At 36.1% G+C, this 23,123-nt stretch overlaps 1 protein-coding gene across 1 annotated transcript in view; it reads right to left on the bottom strand.

Moving 5' to 3' along the window:
- Positions 1-13,345: 13,345 nt before the first annotated feature.
- Positions 13,346-23,123, bottom strand: part of ERC2 (ELKS/RAB6-interacting/CAST family member 2) — a 615,701-nt gene continuing 605,923 nt past the window's right edge. The window contains exon 19 of the mRNA XM_087923860.1: positions 13,346-15,360. The gene's annotated coding sequence lies outside the window, so the exon portion shown is untranslated. The remainder of the gene's footprint in view (positions 15,361-23,123) is intronic.

The following is a 23,123-nucleotide window of genomic DNA, read 5'->3' as shown; positions in this document are numbered from 1 at the left end:
AAAATACTTCATGATCATGTCCATGAAACAGTCAGGAGCCAAGCCCAATATAAACTCTTGCTTAGGGTTATTTTGTGTGGCTCCCTTAGCAGCAGCCAGCACGAAAAGCCAAACAAACCAAGTTGAACTTTCATACTGTGATTTTTGCACCAGAGTTTCCATATTTCATCTGTTTTACTATGTAATGTATGTTATATAAGATCTGAATGAGATGTCCTCACTTCACCTTGAGGTACTTCACCACATGACAGTGTCATTATTCACATAATGAAGACATAAGGCTGCAATTCATCTCATTGAAATATTTTGTGCTGCTTTGAGGCCTCCTCAGGCACTTGCATTGGCATATATGGAAACCTATTCCAACTTTAGGAAGTGCTGGAAAGTTCCCAGAAGCTTTGCTGGATTCTTTAGATGCACAGAGACACATGTGCTTCATAAGGCAGCTTCAAAGCCATGCTTCACTTGAAGCTTCATTGAAATGACGAACTCCAACTCCAATGAAGCTACTTTGTAAAGCAATGTTGTCGTCCCTGCCCCCCCTCCCCCCAGCTGCTAAAAACAAAAGAAACTGCCAATTTGTTTGGCTTGGCTTGGTTCTGCATTGCATTGCATTGCCTAGGTATTGTCTGGCCAATCAGCTGCGCCTTTCCTTTCCCTCTGGGGAGCAGAATGTAATTCATTGCCAAGGTGTTTGTCTTGGCTGCTGGCTGCAATTGCAGTCACAGTGATATGTGTGAACAAGGATCATCATCATGCCACAGGTATTCTCTGCCACTAGCAGGATAATGGCAGAATGTAGCATACCAACAAAAGGGTAGGGACATGCTCATAGCAGTCACGTACAATTTGCTTTTCAGGAAAAATAAAAGACCCATAAAAATGTGCAAGCTCAGGCCTTTCTGTTGCCTAGCAAGATGGAGCCTGCATCCCAGGCTCTAAACAAAAGCTGACTAGACTGGCAGTTGACTCTTTCTTTAACACTAAAGATGAGTCAGAATCCTTAAGAACACCTGAAGGAAAACAGGCTCTGGGTGAAACACACAAGAAACAGGTGGTATTTCAGTTGTGACTGCCATCTTGACTTTCTTTTAACCCATTCCCCATTGGCACCCCTAAAACTGGTGTGCCACAAATTAGTTCACTACAGTTTTGGCTGAATACCACAACTACTACCTGAACTACAATCACAACTGCAATCAAAAATAATCACCAAACCACAACCACAAATAATTACTATCCCATCAAATAATTCCACAAATGATATCTCCTTGCTCATCAGAGACACCATGGAACGTGAACAGGAACGTCCAAATACCATCTTATTTGGTCTTGAAGACACCAACAAATCAGATGACATCACCAAAGTTCGTAATATCATAAGCAACTCAAATACAACAAACAGCTCTCCTGAAGATATCATTGAAGTAACCAGAGATGGCCCTGAGTCCAAATACAATGATGTCTTGGTGGCCCCAAAATTTTGTAGAGTTGTTTGCAAAAATGAGTCCAGCAAATGCATATTCATTAATACAAAAAACGCCATTGCAAAAACCAATCCCAACCACAAAAAACTTTGCTCAAGACCAGACTTATCCATACTGCAAAGAATTTGTTCCCGTGAACTCCGCAAGGAACTCAAAAGACGGCTAGATAATGGAAAGAAGGATCTCTATATTGACTACCCCGCTGATTGTATCAAAAATAAGTCACACAACCCACAACTCCACATCCAACCCTACCTCATCCAACCCACCATCACTCAAAACTAGGCACACATGCCCCTAATTACCTCAATTCCAACTACAACTGGCCTTAAATGCAAGCTACTCAATGCAAGACGCCTTGTGAATAAAATACCTGAATTTCTCCCCTTATTAAATATGGCTAACTTCAACATCATATTTGTCTGTGAAACATGGGTCAATGCATCTCTCCCTGACTCCATTACCACAGTAAGAGACTATCATGTTTAGCAATCAGATTGTGAAATCCGTAGAGGAGGAAGTGTTGCTATCTTCTATAAAAAGTCCTTACATCTAAAAAACATCCAAGTTACCCAAGAGTTTTCTCTTCCTGAGACCATTGTCTATGAACTGTTCTTAAATATCACATTTTGATTCTTACTATGTTACAGAGCCCCTGATTATGACATCGAACATGTAAACAAGCTAAATTCACTACTAACATGGGCAACATCCTGCCCACACACTTTTATCTTTCTTGGCGACTTCAATCTATCTCACATTAACTGGACCCTAAATGAATGTAAAACTGAACCCATACATGCAACCTTCTACAATGCTATAACAAACCTGGGACTGGAACAACTAGTAACCAACAATACTAGACTTAACAACTGTCTCAATCTCATCTTCTGCAATAGTTTGAATTGAATTTATAGAATACAAATTAAAGAACCCTTTTCCAACAGTGACCACAGCATGATTGACTTTTGTCTCAACATACGTCCACACAAAAATCAACATAGCGATGTGATCCCCAATTATAACTTCAAAAAAAGCAACTATGATCTTATAGACAACGATCTCTCATCCCTTGATTGGCAATTTCTATTCACTGGATGCAATATTGTTGAAAACCATTACAATATATTTTTACTTGAAGTCAAAAGAGCCATCAAACTATATGTACCAATAACAACTCCAAAAACCAGAAAAAACAGATTGCCCATAACAATAAGGAAGCTTCAATCCAAAAAGAAATCACTTTGGTAGAAAAACAAATCTGGTCACATTGCCAACTTCAAAAGCCGATACAAAAATTTATGCCACCCGATAAAGACTGAATGCACCAATTATCACATTAAACAAGAGGAAAACCTTCTACACACCAATTCCACCCGCACTTTCTACAATTTTGTAAACAACAAACTAAAAGACTCAAGGTCCATCCCACCCCTGAAAGGACCTAATGGTAAAGATTGCAATGATGACACTATTAAAGCCAACCTCTTTAACACATTCTTTGGCTCAGTATTTGTAAACAGCAAAGGATCAAGCCCAGTACTTCCTAGTCCAACCACAGACAACTACAATGATCTAATACATATCGATTTTACAGTAGACAATGTTGAAAAAGCACTGCACAATCTAAAACCATCCCTATCTATTGGACTGGACAGAATATGTGCCTACTTCTTAAAAAAGCTATCCACTGCCATAGACGAACCTCTAAGCATAATCTTTGAAAAATCTTTCAGGACCAGCTCCTTGCCAAAACTATGGTCACAAGCCACAGTTATCCCCATCTTCAAAAAGGGAGACCCCAGCCTATTTGAAAATAACAGGCCAATCTTTTTATGTGTTCATCCCCTTAGAGACAAACAACCTACTCTCTAATAAACGATTTGATTTCAGAAAAAAACTATCCTGCAATCTGCAACTCTTACACTGCAAAAACATATGGACTACACAACTCGATCAGGGCAAAGCAATAGACACAATCTACATAGACTTCTGTAAAGCCTTTGATTCAGTGGTACACAACAAACTACTTCTAAAACTAAAATCTTATGGTATCTCTGGACAACTGCATAACTGGATAGAAGCATTCCTATCAAACAGACAACAAATGGTCAAAATTGGGAGCGTCCTATCAAATTCTGTACTTTTCAACAGTGGTGTCCCCCAAGGCAGTGTTCTAGGACCAAGTCTCTTCATAAAAGACCTCTGTGACCATATTAAGAGCAACTGCATTCTCTTCATTGACAATGTAAAGCTATTCAACACCACAGACAATACTGCTACCCTTCAAAAAGACCTCGACTATGTATCAGAATGGTCAAACAAATGGCAACTTCAAATCTCAACAAATAAATGCTCTGTCTTACATATTGGCAAAAAAAATCAGAAAATAAAATACAAGCTGAATAGTCAAGACCTTGTTGATGACCCAAACTCTGTCAAGGACCTTGCAATACTCATCTCTAATGATCTAAGTGCTAGAGCCCACTGTAACTACATAGCCAAAAAGGCATTAAGAGTTGTTAACCTAATCTTACATAGCTTTTTCTCTGATAATATTACATTACTAACTAGAGCATACAAAACATTTGCTAGACCAATACTCGAATACAGCTCATCAGTCTGGAACCCACATTACTTATCTGATGTTAATACAGTTGAGAAAGTCCAGAAATATTTCACAAGAAGAGTTCTCCACTCCTCTACTCCTTGCAGAATACCTTGTGCCACCAGACTTGAAATTCTAGACCTAGAAAACCTAGAACTATGCCGCCTTCAGTTGATCTAAGTATAGCATATAAAATCATACATTGCAATGTCCTACCTGTCAATGAATACTTCAGCTTCACCCATGACAACACAAGAGCAAACAATAGATACAAACTCAAGGTTAATTTCAGCAAACTCAATTGCAGGAAATATGACTTCAGCAACAGAGTGGTCAATGTCTGGAATACTCCACCTGACTCTGTGGTTTCTTTCCCAAACCCCAAAAACTTTAACCTGAGACTGTCTACTATTGACCTCACCCTTTTCCTAAGAGGTCTCTAGGGGGCATGAATAAGCACACCAACGTGCCTACCGTCCCTGTCCTATTGTTTCTTTTATTTTTCTTATATGTATCCATTTCATGTATTTATAACTATGTTTATACTTATACCTATTATCTTGCAAGCAACTGACAAACCAAATAAAATAAATAAAAATAATTGGTGCAAGCTCATCTTCTGAGCTTGCATCTGTTGATTGGGTAATTATAATTACTGTTTTCAAGCAGGTAGAGAGACAAGAGTACAGAATCTCACCTCACAAAGGTACAAATTATTCTGTTCTTTCCTGGTCTATGAAGAAAGACCGGTCAGTCCTCTTTAATTCAACAGCATTGCAATGAGGCTTGCAAGAGAGGCCTCTTTATCACCTGCTGTTTTGTTAACCTGGAACACACTTCTTATCATCTGGGCCAAGCAGGTCTTTCTTGAATTTTTTAAAACCCAGTTGTTGTTTTTTAAATCAGGTTCTTTGCTTCCTGCTGGGCTGGTTTAGGAAGTACAATTGGTAGCTATTCAAGGTTTTCCTCCTTTCCTTGACAACATTCGCTGAGGAAATTTATACAGTTCACCTTTCAGATATAAAGGGGAAAATGCTATTCAGCTTGACAGAGAATAAATTCTGAGATGGGAAAGCAGCCCATATTTAATCAGATGTTCTCAGAGCGGGTCATCTACAAAGTCCTATGATTTAATAATTACAGTGTCACCGTTGGAATTCCATGTTATAATTAGCTGGTGGCATACTGAACTTGAGAAATTCTACTTCTTAGAATTTGGTAGGGAAGATGTCATGATAGCACTATGGCTCTCATATCGCTGTTACTGTAAGTGAGTTTTCAGACAAAAGTACCTGGTGCTTTATTATTCAATATTAATCATTTATCTTCTCAATGTATCCATATAGTCATATTAAGAACACATTATTCTTAATGTTAATGAGAACAATTAGCTTACCTCCACAAGTTGTGAATTCTCCATCAGTGGCTATTTTAAAGAAGAGATTGGACAGCCATTTCCCTGTAATCGTATAGGATCTCCTGCTTAAGCAGGGATTTGGACTAGAAAACCTTCGAGGTTCCTTCGAACTTTTGTTATTCTGTTTCTGTTATTTTATTTATTATTTAATTATGAGAATTTATTTACCACCATTGCATATCCAACAACTCTGGGCAGGTTATTTTTGACTATCCTATCAGAGGAATCAATCCCTACCTCCAAATCCAGCAAGCATGAAGAAATAATTAAAGGGGCAAAATTGGGATTCATCATTAATAAATAGTTTTACTTTCCCTTGATACAGACTATCTTACAAGATTCGCTACACTGTGATATGAAGTTTATCAATGAAAACCTGACAAGGCCTATAAGATGTTCATTGAATGGCCACATTTTCCATTTTCCAGAAGTCAGATTCAAATTCTCAACCTTCAAATGTACTTCGTATTTCAGCTTCAGATTTAAACTTCCACAGATAAAGTGGATGGCATTAGAGGCTGGTAAAGCATTGTTGTAACGACCTCCTAACATTGGGGATATTCTAACCTGACAGGCACAATCCATATCCTTATCTTGTAAATATAAAGAATCAATCTGCATCTTTCTTGAGTTTGAAGGTCATGGACAATCATGCTCGTTAATTGTTATTAATTAACATAAACTCACTCAATTATAAACAAAGTTTAATTAAAGTTTAATTAATTAACAAAAAATATTTCTCTTCAATAATTTTGCAATTGGAAACATAAAGTAGTTCCCATTTTGGTGATATCTTTATAATTGTCTGGAAATGGGCAGGCATTCTGTTTTTACAATCATATGTTCAAAATGTGGAAAACCAAAATGTGTCAAAAATGGTGTAAAACAAACAAATAAAAATATTTTGTAATGGGCTTACTCTTTGGTAACTTTTTGCTTATAGAAGAAAAATCTGACTGTTCCAGTCTTGAACTGGTTTCAAACAGGCAGTGGAGATCTTCGTTTTGCTCACTTTTCATGCTTGTTAAAGGAATTTTTTTACTTCAAATTAAACACATTTTAAACACTTTCATGACTGTAGACTTTACTGTATATATTTAACAGAGGGAATTTTTTAAAAAATGAACAAAAAATAAAATCTGAACCTTTCAGCTCTTCATTATATTTATTTCCAACATTTAGGATTTAAAGTATTTTGGACAGATGTAGATGAACAGTTTTCTGTAATTTTTATATATCTTCCCACATGGAATGAAGTGAAACTAGGGGGAAATTTAAAAAAAAATCAAAATGGTGGCTGCAAATGTGGTTAAAGCACTGTTCCCTTCTTCACAGGGGGTAAGAAATGTGAACGTAAGGGCCAGATTGAATCATATGGTTATGGCTACCATCTTGATTTATTTTGACTCCCATTCCACCTCATGTGAAGCCATGTCTAGTCAATTTACTATCTTTCAGAGTTTTTCAAAGATTCCGAAATCAGAAGGCCACACCATTAGTAACGGCGCTTTTCTGTCCCCACTTCTCTCACTGTATCTTACACAAGCACCATTTTTTCTCCACTTTCTTTTCCATTCTTTTCCACTGAAATCAGCAGTCCAGCATATAAGAGTTCTTGGAAATATCCTAAAGAGAACGGTGACAGGTTACTTCATTCATTAGTTGTACTAGTTTGAATTAAAGATATCGATCCAATTGTTGAATCCCATTTTGAATGTCCCCCTTTCCCCTGTATATGTAGCAAACCATTTGTTTCTATTGATACGTCTACTCTTGGAAAAGTCTCTGGAGCTTTCTCCAAGTTGCTAACTGTTTCCTTCCCATGCATTCATTTTTACATCTGGAATTGCCAGATTGTTCATCTTTGCATCATGAGGAGAATGAAGACCAAGTATGACTGTTAGTGCCAGAACATCTGGAGACCACTTACTTCTTTGGGATGGGAATCTGGAACAGTTTTTTAGCAGCTGGCCTTATGGCTTCATTGCTCAAAACTGTGTTTATTCAGAGTTGTTAGGATTTTCACACAAGAGCTTTCGATGTAGCTGAAAAGGGACTATATACTTCTCCATTCCAAATTTACACATCATGGGCATTGACCTTATATTACCTTTAAAGATCTCATAAACCAATTTTTAAACAGGTGTTTGGAGGACTTTAAGACTGCAGGATCATATTGCTGTTTGAGTTACTAGAATTCTATCTTGTTACTCCCATGAGAACTAAATGTTACACCATTCCATTGAAGAGAAAGAAATGAATAAGGGAGGGAAAAGAAATGTGTAAAGCTATGCTTGATCTGTCTCACTATATTCTCCCTGTCTCACTAAACTATGGATTTCACTACCATGAACAATTGTTAGCAGTGACCAACAATTTGGACAGCTTTAAATGGGGAGTAAAGATATTAATTACAATCATAGTTATAAGGATTCTATGGGACTTTCAGTACTGAATAAATTATAGCACAGAAATTCCATATTCATTTTGGATGTAACACTGTGCCCTCTTTTAACTATCAGTGGTGTGAATTTTATAAATTTCATAGAAAATCTAACTGGGAAGCTGCCAACAGCATCTAGCTGAATTCTGTGACAATAAAGAGCTGGACTGGCTATCATTTGGTCTGACCCAACAGGATTCTTCTTATGAACTTAACGGATGCTGCCATTTGTTTCAATGTCTCACATGTTTTCCCCTCAAAGATATTTATCTACCCTTAAATTATCCTTTCCTCTTTTTTATTTTGCTATTCATCAATTTAATCCTTTGGGGGGGGCGCATAGGTCAATTATAAGCAGAAAAGGAGTTTCATGGCATCCACTCAATAAGTTTTTAATTCTTCTTTCACAACTTGCTTCTTTGCAGAATTAGAAAGCATTTCTTTCTCTGCCAGGAATTCTGGGAAAATGAGAGAGAGAGCTATTGAACTTTGCCATGAGAATAAGAGCAATCCTGTTGGATCACATCAGAAACCCAATTAAACTGGCATCCAGCAGTGGTCAAACGGGTTCTCCTGGAAAGCACTGGAGGCAGCAGCATTGTGCAACTGAATAGAGATCACCTACATAGGACAAAAGATGTTAGAAGGAGGTTCCCAGTTTTCCAATGACAAGAGAAACAACCCTTCATATTTCTACATGATTGGAAAGGCTAATCATGTACACCCAGGGGTCTTTTTGAAGTACGAGAACCAGAAATAATAAGTATCTGTTTGTGATTCTCACTTTCTTCTTGCAAAATCCTATTCTGGGAAAGTTTGAATAATTCATAAACACAGAGAATTTTGTGGTTTTTTTTTTTAGGAAAAAATACTTCATATTTTGCTATAATTCTGAAGGATCAACTTATTTATATAAAAAACACTCAGAAATTCATCATTGTGAGTGGAACATCCAGTGACCAGAACAGAATTATATTTTATCCATCAAGCTGGACCTGTTTTAGTATAACAAACATGTACAATATTTTCAGGCTTGAATAATGTGACCAAAGTCCATATCCTGTAACTATAATCTGTACACATGTATCTTTAAAAATGCTTCTCTTGTGTGTTATAGACTTGTACAGAAGATTCAGTACTCCTTATTGAGGAATCAGATTCTTTGACCTCAACACAATTTATCTTTGAGTTGATGTTGCATATTCAGATGTAGATTTTTTTCAAATTATTATATAGAGTATTTTGGAAGACATTCTGAAATGGCTAGCATGTCCTGGTAAGAGGAATTCTGGGACTTCTGGTATGGAAAACAATGAGGAGTATGGTAGAAAATTATTCTCCTTTTTCAATGTAAGAACCTTCAAAGATCATTCTTTGAAAACAATCTTCCCTCCACTCCTTCATGAATTAAAATGTTCTGGTCAGATTATAATTGTTACATGTAGGAAGACTGGGGCTGATTTAAAAAAGTATTATTTTTCCCTACAACATCCATGAAATTTGCTGCTGCTGTATATGGAAATGGCCAACAATTAAGAATCTTTATATTAAGCATGATCAGTTCATGGGCTGCTGGCTACAAACAACCATCAAGCATCTGTTTTCTCAGCTTCCTAAAAGCTATTGCCAGAAACATTTAGAAGAAAAATGGCTGAGTTTCATCAATGAGATTTTTTTTCATTTTTTTAAGAAAGTAAATGTTTGCTTTAAATATATGAGACATTGGCTATGCTCCTTGTGCTCTTTAAAGTCAAAATTGTTGTGTTAAGGTGCAGTCTGTGCTTGCAGAAAAGTGATCCAACTGTCCAACCCTTTTGAACTAACAGATTTAACAGATAATCAGAGTTGGAAGGGACCTTGTAGGTCATCTAGTCCAACCCCCCGCCCAAGCGGGAGACCCTACACCATTTCTGACAAATGGCAGTCCAATCTCTTCTTGAAGGTCTCAAGTGATGGCACTCCCACAACTTCCGAAGGCAAGGTGTTTCATTGGGTGATTGTTCTCATGTCAAAAAGTTTTTCCTTATTTCCAGGTTAAATCTCTCCTTGTTCAGTTTCCATCCATTATTCCTTGTTTGGCCTACAGGCACTTTAGAAAATAGCTTGACCCTTTCCTCTCTGTGGCAGCCCCTCAAATATTGGAAGACTGCTATCATGTCTCCCCTGGTCCTTCTCTTCACTAGACTAGCCAAGCCCAGTTCCTATAACCATTCTTCATATGCCTTAGTCTCCAGTCCCCTAATCATCCTGGTTGCTCTACTCTGTACTTTTCTAGTGTCTCAACATCTTTTTTATAATGTGGTGAACAAAACTGGATGCAGTACTCTGGGTTGGTCTTACTAAGGCTTTATAGAGTGGTATTAGTACCTCCCTTGATCTTGATTGTATCCCTCTGTTAATACAATTTAGGATTGCGTTAGCTTTTTTGGCTGCTGCTGCACACTGCTGGCTCCTATTTAGCTGGTTATCCACTAAGACTCCAAGAGCCCTCTCATAGTTACTGCTATTGAGCCTGGTTTCACCCAGTCTATATGTGTACTTTTGGTTTTTCTTGCCTAAGTGTAGGACTTTACTTTACTCTACATTGAATTTCATTTTGTTAGATACAGCCCAGTGTTCAAGTCTGGTCAAGATCCATCTGGATCTTGAGCCTATCTTCTTGTGTGTTAGCTATTATTGCCAGCTTAGTATCATCTGCAAATTTGATAAGTTCTCCTTCTATTCCCTCATCTAAGTCATTAATGAAGATATTGAAGAGTACTGAGCCTCAGACTGAACCTTGTGCCACCAAACTGCTTACTTCCCTCCATGTAGACTTAGACCCATTAAGGACTACTCGTTGAGTACGGTTTGTCAGCCAGTTGGAAGTCCTTCTAGTAGTGATGCTATCTATTCCACTTTTTTTCTAGATTACTAAGAAGTAGGTTATGGTCTACTTTGTCGAATGCCTTGCTGAAATCTAAATATATTATGTCCACAGTATTTTGCTGGTCTACTAATTTAGTCACTTTGTTGAAGAATGAAATAAGATTGATTTGGCATGATCTGTTCTTAACAAACCCATGCTGACTGCTAGTTATTACTTTACTTGTTTCTAGATGTTGGCAGATCTGTTTTTTTTATTATCTTTTCCAGTATCTTCCTGGGTATTGATGTTAGGCTGATTGGTCTATAGTTTCCTGGGTCTGTTTTTTTTTTCCTTTTTTGAAGATGGGAACCACATCAGCTCTTTTCCAGTCCTCTGGTAGTTCCCCGGTGCTCCAGGATTTTTGAAAGATATGGTGCAGTGGTTCTGAGATGACCTCTGTCAGCTCCTTTAAAACTCTGGGATGTAATTCATCAGGACCCAGTAAATTGTGTTCATCAAGATCAGACAGGTGTTCTCTTCCTATTTTTTGTTTTTTTTGCTTATTTTAACTTTTATTTCTGGTCTGTCTTTTCCAGCGATGTTTTTGGTGGGTTGAGCTATAGTTTCTTTTTGCGTGAAGACCGATGCAAAGAATGAGTTAAGCAGTTCTGCTTTCTCTCTGTTGCCTGTTACTTCCTTGCTGTCTTCTCTCTTTAGTGGACAGACTGTTTCCTTGATTTTTTTTTCTTGTTATTTATATGTTGGAAGAAACTTTTTTTTATTATCTTTGACTTTTGTTGCAAGTCTTTGTTCATTCTGAACCTTTGGGATCCTGCCTTCATCTTTGCAGATTCTGGCTATCTGCTGATATTCTGTCTTAGTTATATGTCCTTCATCCCATTTTTTGTACTTGTCCTTTTTTTCTTTCAATTTGCCAGAGAGATCTTTGTGCAGCCATACTGGCTTCTTCTTGGATTTCTTGTTTTTCTTTCTCAGACAGTAGTCTGCATGGCTAGGAATATTCAGAGCTATAGATGGACCAAAGGCCATAAACCATGACTAGCATTTCCTATTGAGTAATACAGAAAAACTAAATAATTCGATATTGCACATTGTTCAGAAAGAAACCAGATTTATTTGATGAATATAAACAAGCCAATCAACATCAAGCACTTCTCATACACATGATAACAGTGTTATACCATAGTACTTAACACTTCTACAAGACATTAATATTACAATGACTGCTCTAAAACATGCCCACTGATAATTTCTAAGGATTCCTTAGTTTCATATCAATATCCTTAACCACATGTCAAGTTCACAATCCAGAACATGCCACTCACTTGAAGAAAATTATTACAAGAAGCACTATCAAATGAGGATCAAAGATAAATAGGGAACAATGACCCCTTGTTGCATAACATTACATTCAAACAACCACTCTACACCAAAGGAAAATACAGGTACATGTTGTGACACATCTGAAGTCTTTTTAGAATATTACTTCAAAAGAAAATCAAAACTCACTTTCAAATAAAGGTCAATGTGCATTTACATGCATACTGGTTACATAAAATTCATTTAAATACAAAATTCATTCTGTAGATGTAAATGAAAGAATGTGCAGTACAAGCTTGATCCTACAATAAAACAGACTACTCTTAAATATTAACCAAAAGGTTTATTTGATTTTTTTAAAACATTTTAAGGGGGAAGTAAACTACCAAACATTGCTCAAATAAAATCTCTGTCCAATGTCACAGTGTTTATTGTAAACCCAGAGATTCTTTATATATATATATATATATATATATATATATATATATATATATATATATATATATATATATATATATATATATATATATATACATACATATACATATACATACATACATATACATATACATACATACATATACATATACATATACATGTACATGTACATGTACATGTACATGTATATATATTTGAAAAGATCCCTCCCCACACATTGTAGAATTCCATGACAAATGGAAAGTAAAACAAAACAATACTAGACAAAATTTTCTTATACAGGGTCTCAGGCCTTGATAAAAGTTAGGATCAATAACCCCAAATAGTATTTGAGACAAATTTGGTGAACACACACACACACACACACACACACACACACATACACACACACACATATATCTATATATAAATATTTAGCTATACAGTTTTGTTTTTAATGACCCTATGTTTTCCTAGTTTATATCCTACTTCAAGTATTCAGTTGCAGAATTAAGGTAAAGACCTGACAGTAAAAGACCCAGAAGGCACAATTTTCCTTAAAGCTCTTTGTGCACACGGCATAGAAATAAGCCTTTTTTTAATAGCCTTTTTTCATTTACTTGGTGCAGGTACCAAAGAACATTGCAGAAGATTGTGTCCAGACCCTGGTCCCTTACTAGGACAACAACTTTGTTAAAAGAAACACGTTGAGTTGTCCAAGTTCACAAGTGCAACATTTGTCATATGTGCTAAAGAAACTCCCAGGAGTTTTGTTTTTTGAACAAACAAACAAACAAATAAATAAACTCAAATGGTTGAAAATTTCATTGCTAGTTAAAGGACAAACTTTTAAATCATATATGAACATGGATTATCTACGCTATACAGATTTTGTACAAATTTGTTATTCCATGTTATTAAATGGAATGAAAATCAAGCAGAGATTCTACTTGCATTCAGTGGCTCCTTAATTTCATCAAGAATGATGGTGCTAATAGCTTACTGTTTTCTAGAGAAATCATAATGTCTAGGAAGATTGTTAGTATGTATGGCTCATACAGGATACATAGATTTAATTGCACCAATCATTCAAAAATAATGCCAACATATTTTTTAAATTCAGTGCAAGGGTTTAGGAATATCCGGTTCAGAAACTGTTTTCCTCAAAGAAGCAGAGCGAGAGAGAAAGAAAATAAACCACTAAGAGTTAAGGCCACACATGTTTAATTTCATGGGGAAACAGTCTACCAAGCATGACTGCTGCATGACTTCCATTCATTTTAACAAAGCCCAGCACATATCATATGAAATGAATAGAAGTTTCACAACAGATGTGATTGGTGGGTTGCACACTTTTTTTAAAAAAAGTATCTGCAGATAGTCAGCATTCACTTACGTACATGAGCCAGGAAATGTTCTTCCCACTGGCGAAAAGATCCACCAGCCAATGAACTAAATGTTTGCCTGCATATATGTTCTAGACAGAAGGAATATGCTCAATAAAGAAAGAGCCTTACTTTGAGGATTCAGCACTTATTTAACCATAAATAATAATCTCTCACTGCATAAAATAGTTTCAAGGTAGGTCCTTCTGCCCACCTTATTTCTCCCTCCTGGCATGTGCTTTAACATGTTCATATCTATCAAAACCTGTTTAATGATGGAGATCAATTTTAAGTTAACAACACTTTTTTGTCAATATTGAAAATGCAATATCAGTTATGAAAAGCATTGCTTCCCTTTTCAGGAAACAATGTGGAACGCTCCTTTCGTGTAAAGGAGACTCACTGCATATATTGAATCATCATGACATCCTTATTTCAATTATAAAAAGTAAGAGTCCCAGCTTTTATATAAAAGACTGTTGTGCTGTGCCTTTGGATGACTAAGGATTGATGTATCTCCTCAGATGCTTGTGCATAAAAATATGCACACATGCTCCCTTCAAGCCTTTATCATCTAGGTATACAATGACCCCTGCATAAATAATTTTTCACCAGCTTAACTGATAATCCTATACATGATTCTCTGGAAGTAAGCTCCATTCAATTAAATGGAAATTACTTCTAAATACTTATGTATAAGGTTTCATTATTAGATGCTCCATGCATTGTAAGAGACACATATCATGTTTGCATATGCCAATATAGATTGATTTCATTTCCAACCTGGCCCAGAGCTTAATATTGGTGGTTACAGTATCAAAATGGGTAACTACAATAAGAAAGAAAATAAGAGGAAAATAAAGGTATGGTTTTTGTTACCCTGAAAACCAATATTACTGGGCACATGATATTTTGAACATCATTATGCAACAGTTTTCTAATACTTATAATAATTGACTGCTAAATGATACTCGAGAAGAAATCAGCTCAAGATAATATTACAACAAATGAAATTTCAACTGCATATTAAAAATAATAGAAATAAAATGAAAGATCACATCTCAATGAACTGTTTTAGTAATGTTCAGAGCAGATGGCAACTCAGTTAAAAATAGTGAAATAATTCATGTGACCCCCATGAAAGGAAATGAAGTTCTTCTGGTTTCCAATCGAGTCCCCTTAATTGTTTTCCAAAGTATCTGACTTCACAGTAGATTACAAGAAATAATGGAGAAGACACTTATTTATGCAGCATATTTTTAAGGGTAACCTTTTGGGCTCCCTCCCCACATCTGTAGTGTCACTGGGACAGTGCTCCAAGAGTGGCATTCACATCCAGAATCTGGTAAATCACATTTTTCTTCTTCTCATCTTTCAGTGCTGCATATGCTTCTTTCTCCAGCTCCTCTGATAACTGCAGGAAAACAAGAAATAATCCAAAATGTTAATTTTCATGATGTTGAATGATTTAGTTCAGCACAGGAAAGACTGTCTGAAGTTGAAACTTTACATAACTTACATTTCTCTCTGAGTCAGATAGGATTGGCCATTATCACGTAGGAATGTATAATGAATATGAGCAATGCCCTTAATCGAATTACAGAATAAAAGAAGGGAACTTGGAGGTCTTCTAGTCCAACCCCTGCTCAAATAGGAAACCCTATGCCATTTCATACAAGTTGTCCAATCTTTTCTTAAAAGCATCCAGTGCTGGAGCACATACACTTCTGGGAGCAAGTAGTTCCACTGATTAATAGTTCTAACTGTCATGACATTTCTCCTTAGTTCTAGATTGGTTCTTTCCTTGATTAGTTTCCATCCATTGCTTCTTGTCTTACCTTCAAAGCCTGTGCTTTGGAGAATAGGTTTTTTTCCTTGTTGCAGCCCCTTAGATATTGGAACACTGTTATCATGTCTTCCCTAGTCCTTCTTTACGTTTAACTAGACATATCCAATTCCTGCAACTGTACTTCGTCTGTTTTAGCCTCCAGAGTCCTAATCATCTTTGTTGCTCTGCACTACATTCAACATCTCAACATCTCTTTTTGTATCATAGTGACCAAAAGTGGATGCAATATTCCAAGTGTGGTTTTATCAAGGCATTATAAAGTGATATGAACACTTTAGGCTGTTCTTAGAAAACATGTTCATATTGCAGAACATATTTTCAAGGGGGATCTTTTATTTATTTATTTAGTCAAGCAATTATAAGATAACAGGTATAAGTATCAACACAGTTATGGATACATGAAATGGATACATATAAGAAAAATAAAAGGAACAATAGGACAGGGATGGTAGGCATGTTGGTGTGCTTATGCATGCCCCCTACAGACCTCTTAGGAAAGGGGTGAAGTCAATAGTAGACTAAGGTTAAAGTTTTGGGGGCTTGGGGAAGAAACCACAGAGTCAAGTAGAGTATTCCAGACATTAACCACTCTGTTGCTGAAGTCGTATTTCTCTTGTTTTATTTTATTTAAATGTAGACAATGAATTATCTAAGATTTCTTGTCTGAAGTCAGTGGTGTTATTAGTCTTAACAAAGACATATGTTGTTGCATTTACCTGAATCATTTATAAAATTATATGCGCTTGTTTAGTATTCTGTTCTTGTATTTGAAATTTGTTTTTTGTATCATCATGGAAAAGTGATAGATTAGAAGAAAAAGGGAGGGAGGGAAGCAGGGAGGGAGGAAGGAAGGAAGAAAGAATGGTTCACTTTGTATTTTGAAAATATGAATCCTAGAATGTAGGAAATGAGTGACAATATCACCATAGTTCTGATCTTTCCTGTGATACTTTTTTCTCCATTTATCCATATTTTTATTTTTTTGTGCCAACAAAATAAATCTTCATTGATGGGAATGATTCTCTTAGAAGAAGAATCTGTAAAGAACTTTTAACAAAGAGGAAGCTAACTTTAGCCTAATCTTCAGAACTGATGTTCACTGAAAGCAGGAGAATTTAACATAAATTAACATAAAATAATTTTAATATGTTGTTAACTGTCTCACAGAAAAAGTTCGGCCTCATCATGTTCAACAATACCAGAATAGCTGTAATTCTTTGTTTCATTTGTTTGTTGTTTTTAGACAGAAGGAACATGTGCTCCCTCTATAATTTCAGGAATTGCTTTGTAAAATACAGAATATGCATGACTAAATCATAGTTTAAGAATATATCTAAAAGTAAAGAATTAGAAATCTGAGGAATTTTTCTTTTAGGAGAAATCACTTGCAGGTTGAAATACATATATACAGTATAGAATGGATACACTACACTACATTCAGTGACAAGAATGAAGTAGGCTCTAGTCTCTAAATACTTACATTTCAATAATGAAGACTCAAACTGCAATAAATGCTTTGGTGCAAAAGATTAGTGCTATTAAGTTTGGGAAGGCTGAAGACACAAACAGCAGTAGAATCTTTTGATAATTTTCTCACTAATAATTCCAACAAATACTGTGTAACAGATTGCATAGGCTTTATTCAAACATATCTACATACCACTAAACTCTTGTTGTCATGACCTTTATCTGAGTGAAAAGGTCCATCAAAGAGCAACATTTTTTGAACCAAGGTACCTCAAATGAGGTAAATTACATAATGTATCCAAAATACATATCCATAAGCCCTGAGGAAATGAAATTTGGGGTGTGAGTGCTTCAGTGCTACTAGCTACTGCTGGTTACCTGATCATCATTTTTAATGTTCCAGACAGTTTCTCACAATCCCTCATTCCTTTCCCTACCCAACAGCAAGGAATTAACTTGTGTGGCTCTTAAAGAAGGAATAACTTTAACATGCATGAAGAAAGGTCTGGATATTTTTATTGCTTTATGTACCCCTTCTCTGGCATACAAACATGGACATGTATCTATAGCTCAACTTTGTTCAGGAATTCCAGGCACATTCCATTCTCCTATATTTCTCCACAACAACCCTGTGAGGTGGGTTGTGGCTGCAGATGAAAGAGAAACTGATCTCTCTGGTGTCAGTCAAATACATTAGTCTCTATATTTAGTCCATTCCCATCCTGTTTCATTTTTCAATAGCTTCCTACTCTGAAACTGAGTGCAGACCAGCCTCTCCATCAGCCACCATCCTAATCCTCAGAAGACCATCTCAACCTACTTTTAAACTGACTCTGACAGCTTCCTACAACTCAGTGGAGAAGTTGTTAGGGATTCTAAATTGTCTTGAGTTGAGAATGGCAATGTACATTGCCATGGTAATGTACGATGGTAAATATATATATATGATTAAATTAAAATATCATTAGAATAATTGTGCCAGAGGAAAAGAGAGGGGAGAGGAGGAAATGGAAGTTATGTGGCAAACAGTAGTTACTGCAACAATTCCTCAACATGACAATATCTGCCTTTAACAACAAAAGTTCAACAGAGAGAGAGAGAGAGTTGCAAAATGTAATATTTCTGCTGATGATAGTGCCATGGCCAAAGTTTGCCTTCACTATGTTCCTATTCCCTAAAGAAGTCACCAATTTTTGCGGTATGAAGAGAAAGTCAGAATAGGCAGCTTACAATCTGTACATAATGAATTCTTCAATTCTGATAGCAATGATGAACCTGTTGCAAATGAGTTCTAGAAGAACATCAAACAGTACAACTGTCTCTTCAAATGACATCCTTTGATGCCAAAGAAGTCCTTCCAATGAGGAAAGGATAGAATCTGCCTGTGATTGTCCATGGCCAATTCAACATTACATCAGACATTTAATGCCAGATCCCAACCTGCAAACCAAATATATTTAAATTTACTTCATGGATCCTCAAGACAGTGCAGAATTGAGAATGGGTATGCTCTGCAACGATGGAATTTGTGAAATTGTTGTATTATTGGAGGAACTACTATGACAACAAAGCCATATGTTATGTCTCTTTGACTTGCAAAAAACCAATTTGAGAAATGCTAGAGACTAGCATTTAAATATGAGAGAAGATTTAATGCACAAATTGCCAGTGAAATCAACACACTATACCAAACAACACCAAAACTGAACCAACACACAATATGTGTGGCACAATATGCTGAAAAAACTTTGCTCCTATGACATCTTTCAATATATTTTTCTTTCCTCTTGGAGCTTATGCTGGCATCATCAGCTCCAAATGATGAACAATAAGAAACTAACAGCAATGCCCACAGTACACACTTACATTAGTTAGTCTGTCCATGGAGAAGTTGTATGTGTACATTTTTTTTATTTTTATTTATTTTGATTTGTCAATCGCTTACAAGACAATAGGTATAAGTACTGTATATACTTAGTTATGAATACATGAAATAGATACATATAAGAAAAATAAAAGAAACAATAGGACAGGGACAGTAGGCACATTGGTGCGCTTATGCACGCCCCTTACAGACCTCTTAGGAAAGGGGTGAGGTCAATAGTAGACAGTCTAAGGTTAAAGTTTTTGGGGTTTGGGGAAGAAACCATAGAGTCAGGTAGAGTATTCTAGACATTGACCACTCTGTTGCTGAAGTCGTATTTCCTGCAATCAAGTTTGGTGTGGTTAACCTTGAGTTTGTAAGGGTGTACGTACACCCTTATCTTTTGTCCCTGATCCATCCAAGTCCATAGTTTAAAATATCTGGGACTTAATTGCTTTCACTGGAGTTTCAGATAGGTTGGGAGTTTCTAAAGTAGATCGAGTTACTAGTTCTGGCACATAAAAACGTTTCAGGCTTTTTATGAAAACTGTAAGTCATGTCTTGCAGTTTGTGAAGGGTACATAGCTTCCATTCCTTTGTGTGCTGTGTATTGCTCAAAGAGATATATAGACACAGGAAGCCCTCACATGAAATAACAAGAAGCACATGTTCCAACTATAAGAAGGATCTATGAGCCAGTCCCCGACATTTTGTCACAGATTGGGAACTAAATAAAACTGGTTTACAATTCCCTGATGTTCTTAATATTTTACAAATTGGAATAACCCACTCTGGTTCTGTTAAAATTAACAATAAATGAGGTTGTATATTTGCAATTGAAATATAAAATATAGATTTGTGCTTTGGCATTCTCATTAGCCTTCAGGACAGTGGCAAAATTGTTATTGTTTTGCAAAACTCTCCATCATTTGATTTATTAATCAGGGCATAGCATTAGGGTTTTTGTGTTGTTGTTTTTAAAAAAGAAAAAGAAAAGAAAAAATATAGACAAATGAAGGAGAAAATGTTTTTTACCTGCTAAAAGTGAATGATGCATATTTCTTTTTGAAATTACAGTACAAAGGACCTACTGAATACCTAAATAGCCATAAAAACAATCATAGCCATAAACAATCTCTATCTATAAGGTATATTGATCTCAGAGAGTGCACTTGTCTGGAAAGCAACTGAGATATACATCCTGAAAATAACCATAAGTGCAATATTCTCCAAGTGCCATACAACAACAGGATATGGAAGCTGTATAAAAAAAAATGAAGATATAACATATTTCAAGGACTTAAAAATGCTTTTTAGCACCTGAATCACATTTCCATGGATAGCTAAGAGATCCTCATATTGGCTGGGATTCTGGATTTTATTTATTTGTTAAATTTATATGCTGTCATATCACAATGGAACAATTCTAATTAAGTAGGCACTATGACTCCCAGGTCCTTTGAAAGAATCCAAAATATAAATACCACAAGAGAACCTAATGAGGCAAAAGATTTTGTAGTTTGTAACTATTCTTTGGGTTGTTTTTCTTTTGAATGAAGGCACTTTCCTATTCAACTTCCTGCCCTTCTCCTTTCCAGAGTGATTTGCAGAAAGACACTCAGAGAGAGAGAGAGAGAGAGAATCAACAGAAAGGGCAAATGGGGAAACTGTTTAATAACGGTAGTAAAATGCAAGCTATTTTTGACATCTGTGTTCATGTCCATTTGGTTCCAAATGCTTTCCAAATGCTTGCAGCAAGTACACAGGCTCAAAAACATATCCACTCACCAAATTTTAAAGTGCTCCTTTTTTTAAAACAGGTTTTGCATGGACATGCAATACAGGCAAATAACTGACATAATATGATGAATATGTGAGAGAAGAAAAGCAAGAGAAGAATGAGGAAAAAAAGAAAGTGGCTGTATTCAGAAGATAATATCTTCCCTTCATAAACTGAACTATGAATGAGATCTAGGCCAAAGTATGCAACCTTTTTATTTGGCCCTGAAAACTTCTTTTTCTTCTTTTCTTCCTCTTAACCACTTCAGGTAGCGAGAGTGATGCAAAGTTCTGATTCTTGCTCTTTTCTCTTAAAACACCATGACTAAAAAAAGAAATATCTAAAGATCCTTACTCTCATCTTTACCCTAACAGGTAAACAATAATTACCAGCCTGCTAATAACACACGGTTGCTCTAATTTGGTCAACAGAGTTTCCAGCTTGGAGACTTCTAGATTTAATTGAATAGAATATTATCCAATCATATGTTTAAATCATAAAATCATTGTGTTTGAGATCTGTCTCTGAAAGACATGGAAACTGAACAGGGTCTTGCTTGTCAAATAGACTGTGTATCCACAATTTGGTCTATTACCCAGGTCCCACTCTCCTTTTATTTCCTCCTACCAACTTCTTCTAAGGCTTGAACTGATATAACAATGTGGAATATATTTCAGTTGAACCTCAATATTGTCATTTTAAACTTTCTGCAAGTATTAGGCAGAAAAATTGCTGTCTTGATTTTTTTTCTCCATTCCCTTTGTTGTTGTCTTTTTGTAATCAAATGGGAATGTGTTGAATTTGGCTGGAAATTTTGCACCAGACCTTAATTCTGTCCGCGTTTATGGTTAAACCTCTGGTTGTCCCTCTTCAGTCAGCTCCAAAGCCATCTGTTTGAAGGCCAATCATTTAAAGTACCTAGAAATTTGGTTTCCTTTGTTATGGCCTGGGCATTAATGTCTTAGTCTAAGTGTAATTGAAGTCATCTATTATTAGAATAGCCTCTTCTTGGTATGTTTCCCCAAATACATTCACCTCAAATTGTATCCAGTGTCTCCTTAGAACATCCAATTAAGGAGAGCTGACACACTCTCTTGGTAATTGTTTCTAACTTGTAGGGCATTTTTGTTAACATTCAAACAGAATCTACCTTCATGTAAGCCTATTATTTCATCCCTTGATTGGGTGAATGTGACTTTCTTGTGTGTGATACCTCCTTACTTTCTTGAAAAAGTTTATCATTCCCATCATCAGTGATCATTTCTTGAAGTTTACCATACCTAACTCCTCTGATCTCCATTCATGGGATTTAGTGTCTAGTCCCCAATCATCTTTCTGGCCTTTTTTGATATAGTTTCCAATTTCTCTGAATCTTAAAATGTGATATCCCAATATTGATACAGTTCTCAGGATAGTAGAGGTAGTCCTCAACTTACAACAGTTCATTTAGTGACTGTTCACAGTTAAAATGGCACTGGGAAAAGTGAGTTATGATCGTTTTCCATTTAACAACCACTGAAGCAGCTCCATGGTCACATGATAGAAATTCTTGGAAACTCATATTTATGACAGCTGCTATTTCCCAGAGTCACGTGAGCACCTTTTGCGACCTTCTGACAAGCAAAGTCAATGGGGAAGCCAGACTCACTTAACAACCATTTTACTAACTTAACAACTGCAGTGGTTCATTTAACAACACTGGCAAGAAAAGTCATAAATGAGGCAAAAGCCTTTTAACAAATTTAGCAACAGAAATTTTGGGCTTAATTGCTCTCATAAGTTGAGGACTACCAGTACTAGATAACTTTGTAAAATGTATTTATATTAATAATGCAACCCAAACTTGCACTGGACTTTTATCGGCCATAGAATATTTCTGACTCATATCTAGCCTGTGAGCAGTTACAGTTTCAATATTCTACTGACCCAAACTGTTTCAAAGCCAAAGGTCAACGTCACATTATCTATGCCTTTCATTTCTCCTTTGAACTCCCTTACTAAAGGAAATTTGAGGAGTATGAATTTCAGGCCCAAACTTTATCATACTTGACACCTACTTCTAATATGATGAAGAGGTCTAGTGGAGCACTTCTGAGTGCAGTTTTCAATTGTGGATTCACCCAATAAAGCAAATAAGCTATCCAGCTCAACACTTAATAAAAACAATATGTTGCAGGATTAGCAAATGCTGTGTTGAAACCAGTATAAGTCTACAGA

This window comes from Pseudonaja textilis, chromosome 2 (assembly GCF_049901715.1).
Source record: "Pseudonaja textilis isolate UNSWEBS1 chromosome 2, rPseTex1.2, whole genome shotgun sequence".
NCBI classification, from domain to species: domain Eukaryota; kingdom Metazoa; phylum Chordata; class Lepidosauria; order Squamata; family Elapidae; genus Pseudonaja; species Pseudonaja textilis.
This window is presented reverse-complemented; position numbering and strand designations above follow the sequence as displayed.